General features: G+C 42.1%; 1 protein-coding gene across 5 annotated transcripts in view; it reads left to right on the top strand.

Moving 5' to 3' along the window:
• Window positions 1-12700, top strand: part of CSGALNACT1 (chondroitin sulfate N-acetylgalactosaminyltransferase 1) — a 324526-nt gene that overhangs the window by 24763 nt on the left and 287063 nt on the right. The window contains exon 1 of one of the 5 annotated variants that reach the window (XM_032838032.1): window positions 6158-6221. The exons of the other annotated variants lie outside the window; for them this stretch is intronic. The gene's annotated coding sequence lies outside the window, so the exon portion shown is untranslated. Of the gene's footprint in view, window positions 1-6157; window positions 6222-12700 lie in introns of those variants that run through there. 5 annotated transcript variants of the gene reach the window in all.

The following is a 12700-nucleotide window of genomic DNA, read 5'->3' on the forward strand; positions in this document are numbered from 1 at the left end:
GTGGCAGCGCTCAGATTCTACCCTCTGGGAAGGGGAGGAGAGTGTGGAGGGGCTGACATAGCTTCTGCCCTCAGGCTTCCTAGGCCCAAGCGTGGCATGCAGGACTTCTGCACATCTTCCTCTTGAAGAGAACTTAGTCACCCCTACCTTGGTCACGTGGCCACACCCACCTGCAGGGAAATATGGGATATGTGGTCTAGCCAGGGTTTTAGGAGAAAGGGGAGAACAGAATCTCCAACGGAGACAACCAACAGTCTTCACTATATGTGTAAAAAAGAACATAATTATCTTGATAAATAATACATCATCACTGTAAGAAACCTGGAGAGTAAAGGAAATATTTAAAAAAGAGAGAAAAAAGTCACCCCTAATTCCACCAAAGTGGACTTTTTATTTCAAGTTGTCCATTGTCCATTCCTTCCCACAAGCCCTTTGATTTCCTTTGGGGGATTCCATCTCTTCTCTTAGGATGGTGTCTCATGGGATTGAAAAGCAGGTATCTTTGCCCTCCCCTAGCTCTGGGGGTAGGTGTGTGACCTAGACTGGGTCCATAGACCCTCTCTCTCTTCCCAACGATTTGAAGAGAGTGACAAGGAGATTAAAAATGCTGGGGTGCATTTATTCCTGGTGGTAGCACCGGGACCAGTACCTGAAGGTCTACCAGTGGCCTTAGTCCTCATGTAAAAGCTTGGCGTTCAAGCTTTCAATCTCCTGAGCTCCCAGAATTGTAATAAAACCCACTTTGTTCGAGTTAGTCAGAATTGGTCCCTGTTGTTTGCAATTAAAGATCTCTGACTGACACGCTTGCTGTCTGGAGGAAGTTTCTGCCAATGTTTGTCTCATAATACATTTTACATATTGTTTATATCATTTTATACCCATTTGAAATATAAGTGTTTTTCCATTTTACAAAAGTAGCTGGATAATATTAGATCGCATGGATGTTCCATATTTATTAAGGTAGTTAATAATTTTTTGTGTCTTAAAAACTTTTTTGAAAATTGTGCATCATTTTAGGACCAGAGGGCTATTTCATTTATTAAAGGTCCGGAATACTGTTGCATTAAAATTTACTTTTCACCGAACAACCAAAAAACAGGAGCAAGTTGGGATTTCATGAAACCTACAGGACTGACTATAGTGGGGCTACTTACCAATAAATGTTGGATTGTGTTAGATATTTCATTTAGAGACTTGATTTCTTTTTATCATTATTATTATTTACTTTTTATTTTAATTACCGTATAGTTAACACACAGTGTTATATTAGTTTCAAGTGTACCGTATAGTGACTCAACACTCGAGACTTGGTTTCCTATGTCAGTTGAGTGGGGTGAGCGGAACCTCACCAAATCTAACTCACTAACGTCTAACTTCTGACTGGAGAGCTTCACTCCACTTTCTCATGTACTTTAGGATATATTTTATTAGAGTTGCCTTCCTTCCAAAATTCTGTAGTGTATTTAATATCAATTATAATTTATAATTATTTTATATAAAAACACTGAGATTTCTAACTCCATACAGAACAAAAGGCCATAATGGTTTGCAGTCTTAAAAATGTGTTTCTAGGTTTTATCAGATGAAGGTATGGAGTGGACATTAAAGACAAAACAATTTCTTTCAAACCAAAAAAAAAAAAATTTACTTTTCACTTATCTTAAAGTTTGTAACTATTTATAATACTTTAAAAAATCCAAATATGTCTCATTCATTTGCTTCTTTTTTTTTTTTTTTCTTTTTGAGGGGTTTGGTAAGGGAGGGAGCAAATCTTAAGCAGGCTCCATGCCCAGAATGAAGCCTGATGTGAGGCTCAATCTCATCACCCTGAGATCTTGTCCTGAGCTGAAATCGAGAGTTGGATGCTTAACCGATGGAGCCACCCAGGCACCCCCATATGCTTTCTAACACATAGGCAATTCAGGCAGAATTACTAACATTTTTGTTGAGAAGTTTGAGGCCCCATGACTTTCCCTAATGGCCACAGAGTCTTTGAAAAAAATCCAGGTCTATTGGTGGCTTGTCTTGGGGTCTGTCTTATTTATTGAGCTGCCTTCTGAAGCCATGCTGGAGACTCTTTTGTTTTTTGAGCAGCCGACAGGCAAGGATTCTGATAGCTGTGCTTGGGAGAACTCACCCGGAGCTCTAACTGGTGTGGAGGGTTTGTTGCCCTGGCGAGATGAGGGCTGGAAGCATTAGCACCTCGGAGTTCTTCACCCTTTTGAAAATGGACAGTAACTCAGACTGTCCAAGGAAAACTCTGCTTGATCTGGATCTGAGGTGCTTATTGGGTAAGAACGAAATCAGGGTCAAATTAAACAGCAGCAGTCGTGAGTTGATGGAGGGATGGGCAAAAGCAAGGTTGGAGTTTATGTGTCAGACGACCATAAGGAAACCCCGTCAGAGGCCCCAGAGGTCGGAGACAGGCTGTGGGTAAAGCTCCCGGCTTACAGAGGGTGAGTCTGGAGATCTGAAAAAGGGTATGTGGAGCACCCTCCCCCCTTCATTCACCCCCGGCCCATGCCAGCCCTTGGACCTCCCTGAAAGGTCGTGACACAGGCACAACACACATACAGCCCACAAGGCTGTGGAACCTAAGCAGGATAGTTTATATCTGTGCCTTGTTTTGAACTCCCTACACCTTCATTGCATATTCTCAGTCGTATTTATTGTTTGAGGCTGTCGCGGTAGGCAGAATAACAGCTTCCAAAAGGTGGCCACATTGTGGAATCTGTGAGTACGTTCCTGCAAAAAGAGTTTTGCAGATGTGATCAGGATTAAGGACCTTGAGATCTGGAGATTGCTCTGGATTATCTGGGCGGGGCCCATGTAATCACTAGTCTTAAATAGTCAGAGAAGGAGATGTGATGAGGAAAACAGAACTCGACTGGTGCAGCGGGAGAAACACTAAAGCAGCTCTTGCTGGCTTTGAAGATGGAAGAAGGAGCCACAAGCCAAAGAAAGAAGGTGGCTTCTGGAAATGGAAAAGGGAAAGAAATGGATTCTTCCCTGTGTTCCAGAAGGAATGCAGCCTGGCTGACACATTGATTCAGCCCCATGAGACCTGTTTTGGACATCTGACCAACAGAACTGTAAAAGAGTCAATTTGTGTTGTTTCAAGCCACGAAGGTGGTGGTGATTTGTCACAGCAGCCACAGAGCCTTGCTCAGGTAACTGGAAATGGGGAATCCCCAGGGAGGCTTCACGCAGAATGTCTACGTTGCGGGGGGAATTTAGGCACAAATACACCCCAAAGCCAGAACATCGTAGGGTTTTAGAAATGGGATATTTAAAGCCCATTCCCTAAAATAAATGTTAGTATGTTAGTACTTCTATGGATAGGAAAAAAGCCTTTTACCCTTTAAAGAGAGACGCTTTGGTTAAGAGTGGAATTATATAGGTCAGAGCTCTATTTCAAACCAACTGTCTTTATTTTCAATAGAATTTGGGACCAGGACTGTTTACAGATCATAATATAGCCACTTGAATTTCCCAAAGTGTTTATAGAATTTTCTCATGTGGAGTATCATTAAATGGTGAAGGCACATCATTAAGCTTAATTATGAGCTTCTCAAAAGAGTCACTTTCTCCAAAAAGAATGTCACATGGTGTGGGAGGAGCTAATAGTCATAACCTCTGTATCCTTGAAGCATGACTGACTTCCTGCCCTGTGTTCACTCTCTCATGTTGGTGGTTAGTTTTTATAAATTCCATTTTATTATTTTTTTTTACTCTTGCTAACCTGAGAACCACCAAAGTCACCTGCCTTTGAGGTTTGAGATAAACATGTATTCTTTCCCAGAATTTTAGCTGGTAGTTGGTTAGCATGAAAATGCTGGGACATACCATGTAGCTAATACAGAGCACTAACAGTCAGGGTTTTTTGTCATTGGCAAACTTGTCTTTCATTAGTGTGTTGAAAATATTAAACACATACACGTATGATGTTGTTTTCAGTTTTATAGGCTTATGCTAAAGTCCTCCCAAATAGAAGAACATTAAAATAAGGGAAATAAGAATTGGTCTTAAATTTTGATAGCCACCTGTTGGGCCTTCAGGTCAGAGTCCAGAAAACTGTATCTTTAAAGAGGTGAAGAGTTCCCAGGACTTCAGCTAACATGTAGCCCATGGGCATAGAAGAGGCTTGGTCCCAGATGGAGACCTTGAAAAGGGAGACTTTTGAGACAGACATTGGAACTGCCTCTCTATACTTTGTCCCCAGAGCACAGATTTGTGGCAGGTATGACAGCCAACGAAATCTGTAGTCTAATTGCTCTGAAAGATGGGTTGCAATGAACGCACCCACTCTTGTCCTGGTTTCCCCAGCAGCATTCTGAGGATTACTTGGCTTCCCATGTCACAGATCTTGCTATTTGGGAAAATACGCTGGGTCCCTGGGATCACATTTCCCACTGCAGAAGAACTGGGGCTCCAATCATGGCCAGCTCTGTGGACTGGAGGGCTCTGCCCTTGCTGCTTTATTCAGACTTCTGGATGTGCAAGGCGGTGTCCCACCACGTCTCTGGACTGCGCTGAATTCTAAGAGCTGAGCAGCCTCCTGTGGGAAGGTTGGCCAGGCTGTACCTGGTGGTCCCACACTCATGTCTGCACACAGCCCCAGTAACTGCCGCTGGGAGTGACGGGGAGAGGGCAGTGACCTGTGGATGGTGTTTTGTGGCCACACCCACTTTTGCATCTTGGCTCCCTCCCTTATAGCTCGACCTTGGGCATATCACTTGAGCTTGCTGGGCCTCAGTTTTCTTATCTGTGAATTGAGGAGACCACCTCCATTTTAGGGTCCTTGGTACATAGTAGTGTTTAAGAAATTTAATTAGCTAAAAGTCACTGCAAATAGCTCATTCATTCATCCCTTTCTCTAAGAACGCTCGCTGAGCCCCTCTCTGTGCCCCACACACTGCTGTGTCCATTCCTGGGAGAGAGCAGCCAACAGGCCTTGAGGCCTGGTTCGTTTTGCTGCCTTCTTGGCTTTTGTGTTCTTTTTCTCATCTGATTATAAAAAAGGAGTTAAATAGTTACTTACCCAAGACCATTTGAAATGTAAGGATTCCAAGGTCAGCACTTAAACCAGACTCGGTCACCCAGCTTTAAATCATACACAGAGAAGAATTTGGTACAAACTTTATTTTTTCTTGAAGACTTACTGTGTGTTGGGAGCCAGCCTGAAGAGATACTCTATCACAGCAACAGTTTTAGTTTTAAATCTTTATATTGGTTGTGCCAGGGAATTTATTTTTATAGCTATTAATTTTTCTTTTGAAATTAATATGCTAAGGGATACATTTAATGATCCATAAAAATACTGACTTTATGTAAAAGAAACAGCTAAAGCCAATTAGCATATCTTATTTGCATATGTAGTCCAGCTCATTAGATATAAATGTGTTTTCAATGTAACGCATGATATTTTTTGACTATGTGATGCAGTAAGAAGACATTTGCTCTTTTCAAATTTAACCTATTGGGTGATAAACAGAATTTTGTTGATTTGTTATGGCCTGTGCGTTTAAGGTAAAATATTTTTGTGGTTACTGATTGCAGAGTGAAAACGGTGCTTTCCCTAGTTTTTGGATTAGAACCCTTTAGTGTGTGTGGTGTTGGGGAGGCAGAAGCAGAGGCTGGTGAACTCGGAGCATCTGGAGGACCAGGGTTGAGGTCTCCAGGGTGTTGTTTACAAGGAAGCCCTAGGGGCCTCCAGAGAAAGGTGCAGACTGAGGAAGATGTCTGTGAGAGCCAGCGACAGTCGTCAGCTTTGAGGGTGAGGTGGAATTTATGCCTCTCACATTGCCCTCTGTCAGGCCTGGCCTGGTGAATTTATGGCCCATTCCCAGCGGGCTGTGGTGCTTTTAAAAATAGTGTGTGAATGGGGTGCCTGGGTGGCTCAGTGGGTTAAAGTCTCTGCCTTCGGCTCAGGTCATGATCTCAGGATCCTGGGATCGAGTCCCGCATTGGGCTCTCTGCTTGACGGGGAGCCTACTTCCTCCTCTCTCTCTCTCTCTCTCTCTCTCTGCCTGCCTCTCTGCCTACTTGTGATCTCTGTCAAATAAATAAATAAATAAATAAAAATCTTAAAAAAAAAAAAGTGTGTGAACACGAAGTGGTAGGGTCGTGGGGGTGTGCAGGAAGTACAGAGCCGCTTCTGGTCTGATAGAGCACAGTGTGGGGATGAAAGGTGGGGATGTAATTCCCCTTTGGAATTACAAGTAAGTCAGGGACTTGGGGCAGAAGAGAGAGAGACGGGCCAGCATGCTCTGGTGGGGGGTGCAGGTCGTGGAGACGGAGGACTCACGGATGCTACGGCCACCCTGGCATCTCCCGTGTGGTTCATGGCCGCCAGCCTTGAATCTAGAACCCACTGGGAGGCATTTCCAGTGGCCATGTTCCAGCAGGGAGGCAGAGGGCCGGCTGCAGATTTTGGTTGCTGTGCCTCAGGACCCTTATTTTGTGGCCCAGGCCGTGTGGTATCTGGAAAACAGTGTGGCCAACCCCTCCGTGTGTTTTTGGGGAAGTCCTGGCTGTCTAGCTCCTGAGGAGATGAGCTCCGGGAGCCTAAGGCCTCTGCACGGTGCAGGCCTTAGGCTCAGATTGCTTCTCCAACTGTTGTGCTGGTGTAAAACCTGCAACCCAGATCCTTCCCTCAGGAGCTGCTCCGCTGGGGTGTTCTTGGGCATGAGCCAGCAGCACCGGAGTCAGTCAGAGAGGGACGGAGGAAAGTTTTTCCCCTCTAGGCTCTGAAAACTCGCATTTAGGACTCTCAGAAAAAGTGGGTGGATGGACGGGAGAAGGGGAGGGAGCGGAGAGGCAGCATCAGAGCGACACATTCCCGTGCCCACACTGGGCACAGCCACAGTCCTCAGCCCTGTCTGTGGAAGGGGAGCCACCACTTGGAAATACTCCTCAGACGCTCAGAGGCGTACAGACCCATCAGCAGAGATTTATTCTCTTGGATTGAATGGTGTCTCTGCAGATGAGATAAATGTGATATTTTAGTGTGGCGTGGCCCAATTTCAATGCTTTTAGCTAGAAGCCATTTCTCCCCACTCTGAACTCTCTTTAGTGCCCCAGCTATGGCTCATGTGCTTGTCACATTCTGTCTGGTATGATGATGGTTCCTCGGAGCTTCTTATCTCCCCTTGATAGATTATCACCATCTGAGGGCTGGGATCGGGTCTTACTTATCTCTCTTTCTGTCATCAAGCACACCACCTCCCTGCATCACTTGGGGAACTGTGAGTTTGGCTCCGTGTAACAGAAGACCTAAAAGTCTGGAATGAAATGTGGGGATTCCTTTTCCTCATTCAGAAGTAATGGCCCAGGACTTGGTGTGGTGGCTCCTCTGTGTCCCTGGTCCTCTGACTTTCGGTTCTTCTATTCTGTCCCTCGCAGGCAGAATGGCCCTTGGACCCCTGTCATGTCATTACATCTTCCGGGTAGTAGGAAGGAGAATGCGGAGGTCAAGAGACATAGGCCAGCTGAGTGTGCTTCTCATTCTTAGGAAGAGGAGCACTTTCCTGGAAGGCCTCAACCAGTAGGCTTCGGCTCACATCTCACTGGCCAGAAACGGGATGCCCTTAGCTGCAAGAGTGTGTGCGAAATGAAGTTTTTTGTTTTCTAAGGAGGCTACGTGGCTGCGTGGAGCTGAGTGGGGTTCTGTTGGTAGAGGAAAGAAGACCATGTAGGCAGCTAACAGTGCCAGGCACACTCCCATAGAGAAACAACTCAAATAAACATTTGTGGAATGAGCGGCTTTAACTGTAGACAAGAAGCTGTGCAGCCAGAGGCAAGAACAGGGTCTAGACTTGGTAACAAGACAGAGATTTTTGCTGAAGCCTGCTTTTACCATCTTCAGTGGGTATTTTGAGTGTTAAACTTTGGCATTCATTGTCTTGTAGTTTTTCTTTTACTGACCCCAGTTTTACCGAGGTATAGTTGATAAAATTGTCATACATTTAAAGTGTACAGTGTGCTGATTTGATATAGCTATACATTATGAAAAGCTTGCTACAGTCAGGTTAACTCACATCTGTCACCTCACATAATTACCTTTTTGTGCGTGTGAGAATGCCTGAGATCTATTTCTGTGGCAGATTTCAGAGATATAGTACGGTATTAAGAACTATAGTCATCGTGCTCGATCCTCAGAACTTACTCCTCTGATAACTGGAAGTGTGTTCTGTTTGGCCAACCCTTCCCTGTTTCTCCCCATCCCAGCTCCTGGAAACCACTCTTCTACTCTGTTTCTATGATATAAATTCCAGTGGTTTTTGTTTTATTTTGTTTTGTTTTTGATTCTACATATAGGTGATACCAGATAATATTTGTCTTTCTCTGTTTGGCTTATTTCACTTAGTAAAATGATCTCCAGGTTCATCCGTGCTGCTGCAAATGGTGAGATTTCTGCTTTTTTATGGCTGAATAATATTCCAGTGCCTGTGTATTTTATGTATTTATATATAATGTATAAATATATTTTTACATATAATATTATGTATATATATAAACATATAAAATACATACCACATTTTTTTGGTCCACTCATCTATTGTGAATAAGTCTGCAATGCAGATACCTTTGGGAGATCATGATCTCATTTTCTCTGGATATATACCTAGATGTGGGATTGCTGGATCATATGTTTTTTTAATTTTTTGAGGAACCTCCATTCTACTTTTCATAATGGCTGTACCAGCGTACATTCCCACCAATAGCATACAAAGGTTTTCTTTTCTTTACATCCTCACCAAAATTTGTTCTCTCTGGTTTTTTCATGGTGGACATCTTAACAGATATAAGGCGATATCTTCTTGGTTTTTATTTGCACTTCCCTGATGATGAGTGATACTGAGCATCTTTTCATGTACCTGTTGACCATTTGTGTGTTGTTTGGAAAAATGTTTATTCTGAATAAACCTGAATAAAACCCATTTTTAAATCAGGTTATTTATATTTTTGCTATTTTGAGAATTCCTTATATATTTTGGATATTAACTCTTTATCAGATATATGGTTTGCAGGTATTTTCTCCCATTCTGCAAACCTTTTCATTTTGTTGATTGTTTTCTTTGTTGTGCAGAAACTTTTTAGTTTGATATAATTCCACTTGTTTATTTTTGCTTTTGTTGCCTTTGCTTTTGGTGTCATATTGGGGAATTGATGCCAGGACTAAAGTCAAGAAGCTTTCTTCTTCTGGGACACCTGGGTGGCTCAGTCAGTTAAGCATCTGCCTTCAGCTCAGGTCATGATCCCAAGGTCCTGGGATCGACCCCCGCATCCAGCTCCTTGCTCAGTAGGGAGCCTGCCTCTCCTTCTCCCTCTGCCTGCTGCTCCCCCTGCTTTGTGCGTGCGCTCTCTCTCTGATAAATAAATAAAATCTTAAAAAAAAAACCACCTTTTTCTTCTAGGAGTTTTATGGTTTTAGGTCTTAAATTTAAGTCTTTTGTCCATTTCAAATTAATTTTTGTGAGTGGTGTAAGATAGGAGTCTAATCTCATTCACGTGGTTATCCTTTCTCTACTGAATATTCATGGCTCCTTTGATAAATATTAATTGTCTGTATGTATGTGGCTCTATTTCTAGGCTCTCTATACTCTTCCATTGGTCCATTTTATGCCAAAACTGTTTTGATCACTATAGTTTTGTAATATAGTTTGAAACCAGGAAGTATGATGCTTCTGGCTTAGTTCTTCTTTCTCAGGATTGGGTCTTTTTTGGCTCCGCATAAATTTTAGGATACTTTTTCCATTTCTGTGAAAAGTGCTATTGGAATTTGGATGGGGATTGCATTGAATCTACAGATGGAATTAATTCTTCATATCTATGAACAGGAGCTGTCTCCATTTGTGCCTTCCTCAATTTCTTTTGTCAAAGTCTTGTAGTTTTCAGAGCACAAATCTTTTGCCTCCTTGGTTAAATTTATTCTTAAGTATTTTATTGTTTTTGATACTGTTGTGAATAGGATTGTTTTCTTTATTTCAGAAGTTTTATAGTTTAGATATTAAGTTTTATTCTCTAACCCATTTTGAGTTAATCTTTATGTTTAGGTAAGGATCTAATTTCATTCTTTTATATATGGATATCCAGTTTCCCCAGCACTATTTATTAAAGAGATGGGCCTTTCCTCATTGTGTATTCTTGACACCCTTGACAAAAATTAATTAACTGTTATGCTTGGGTTTATTTCTGAGCTCTCTGTTCTGTTCCATTGATTTGTGCCTTTATTTTTATGCCAATACCGTACTTTTATTACTATTATTACTGTAGCTTTGTAACATAGTTTGAAATCAGGAAGTATGATGCCTTTGTTTTTCTTACTTATGATTGCTTTAGCTATTTGGTGTCTTTCCAGGTTCTGGATGAATTTTTAGGAATATTTTTTCTGTTTCAGGGAAAAATGCCCTTGGAATTTGCACTGAACCTGTAGACGGCTTTGGCAAGTGTGGATATTCTTTTTGCTTTAAAACTTTTTATTTAAATTCAATTTAGTTAACATAGTGCATTATTAGTCTTGAGGAGTAGAATTTAGTGATTCATCAGTTGCATATAACACCCAGTGCTCATTACATCAAGTGCCCTCCTTAATGCCCATCACCCAGTTACCCCATCCCCCCCCATCTCCCCTCCAGCAACCCTCAGTTTGTTCCCTGTAGTTTAGAATCTGTTATAGTTTGTCTCCCTCTCTCTTTTATTTATTTGTTTGTTTATTTTCTTATGTTTTCTATATTTTTAAAACTTAAATTCAATTAATTAACATATAATGTATTAGTTTCCAAGGTAGAGGTTAACGATTTATCAATCTTATATAATACCCAGTGCTCATTACATCACATCTGATTTTATTTTCCCTTTCCTTCCCTTGTGTGCATCTGTTTTGTTTCTTAAATTTCACATGTAAGTGAAGTGATACGGTATTTGTCTTTGTCTAATTGACTTATTTCACTTAGCATAATACCCACTATCCCATGCATGTTGTTGCAAATGGCAAGATTTCGTTCTTTTTGATGGCTGAGTAGTATTCCATTGTATATATACACCACATCTTCTTTATCCGTTCATCTGTTGATGGACATCTCAGCTATTTCCACGGTTTGGTATTGTGGGCATTGCTGCTATAAACAATAAACTGCCTCTTCAGATCATTATGGTTGTATCCTTTGGATAAATAACTAGTAGTGTAATTGCTTGGTTGTGGGGTAGTTCTATTTTTAGCAAGTATAGATATTCTTGCAGTTTTCCTGAAAATACCATGGAGGAATGAGAAATTTTGACTTCTGGCCAGATCAGGACTTTGGTGGTGTTTACTGCAACAGGATTAAAGTGCCTTAGGAATCCTTGTTGTTCATAACAGCAGCAGTAGCCCGAGGAAATTGTGCTCCCTTCCAGATGTATCTTCATATGATGACAAATACCAGCATGTTAACTGCCTCTTGCCAACTTTGTATCATGGAGAATGTAGGATGTCTGTGCCAGGCACGGTCAGGAATGAATTCCACTCGCTCTCACACATTCTCATCCTCCCTCCAAAACCAAATATGCATGTAGAAAGATAAAATAAATACAAGTCAGAAAGACAAATGAGTCAAAGAAAAAAATAAGGGTAAGGACCTATGATTTGAGTGAGGGCTGAAATTTCAGTTACTATACAAAATACATGCCATAAAGTCCTGTATATTTTGCTAGAAGTAGGAGACAAATTTAGCTCTCCGCTTTTTTGCAGTCAGCAGGTAAGAGGCCAAGAATTCCTTACACAGTTCATAGTGTCCATAAGCCAAAGACAGTTCCTCCTGAGAAGCTCGACTCTTTCTGATCCTGGGAGATCTTGCAGGGGGAGAGGAAACCTGACAACAGCCATAACAGCTCAAGGTGGCGTAGGCTGATGAAGAGTTTGGGTTTTAGAAAGCCTAGTGAGGGAGGCAGTTCTTTCCTATTCTTGGCCTGAGAGTTTTGTGGGGGTGGTGACACTTGCAGAAGAGGCAGGGGTAGTTTGGAAAAAATAAGTCCTGTTTAATCAGAGCAGAGCTCTGTGTGGGTGCATCATGGAAGGCAATGTGGGCAAATTTAGGAATGGCTAAATGGCTTGGACTCTATCAGGTAAACAACAGCAAACTGTCAAGTGTTTGGGGGCAGGGAAGTGACATGATCAAGGCAGTGTTTCTGAAAATTACTAAGTGTTCATGATAGGAAAACATGGCATATGATAATTATCAACTCAAATAAAATAAAAACAGTGCCCTGATGGCAAGGAACAAGAAAAGAGAATGTGTTCAATTAGATGATTTTAAAAACACAGACGCATGTCCAGGGACCGAAGCACAGGAACTGTGCTCCCAGCATGGGGGTCGTACCCATTTACTGCTGCTTCAGTCTTTGGCTTCCACTTCGTAAACAGGAAAATGGATGAGAAATGAAAGCCTTTTATGTCTTGAACCTTTCAGGCATCCAAAATGGGGACTGTCGGCACTGAACTCTCGATCTCCGGGGAGAGAGTTTGCAGAGCCCTAGCCCATCACACTCCAGGCTGTGGCGGGGTGGACGGGGCAGAGCCTGTTATAAGCTCCTTGGCCACAGGGAGCAGCGCTCAAGGCTAGATCAGGGAATGCTTTTGGAGTTAAAGTGTGAGAAATTAGAAGTGGTCTCTTGCCTTGACAAAAAGAGCCTATAGGAATATAATATGGATTCACGGTTC

This window comes from Lontra canadensis, unplaced genomic scaffold (assembly GCF_010015895.1).
Source record: "Lontra canadensis isolate GAN:19392208 unplaced genomic scaffold, GSC_riverotter_1.0 scaffold101, whole genome shotgun sequence".
Classification (NCBI taxonomy): domain Eukaryota; kingdom Metazoa; phylum Chordata; class Mammalia; order Carnivora; family Mustelidae; genus Lontra; species Lontra canadensis.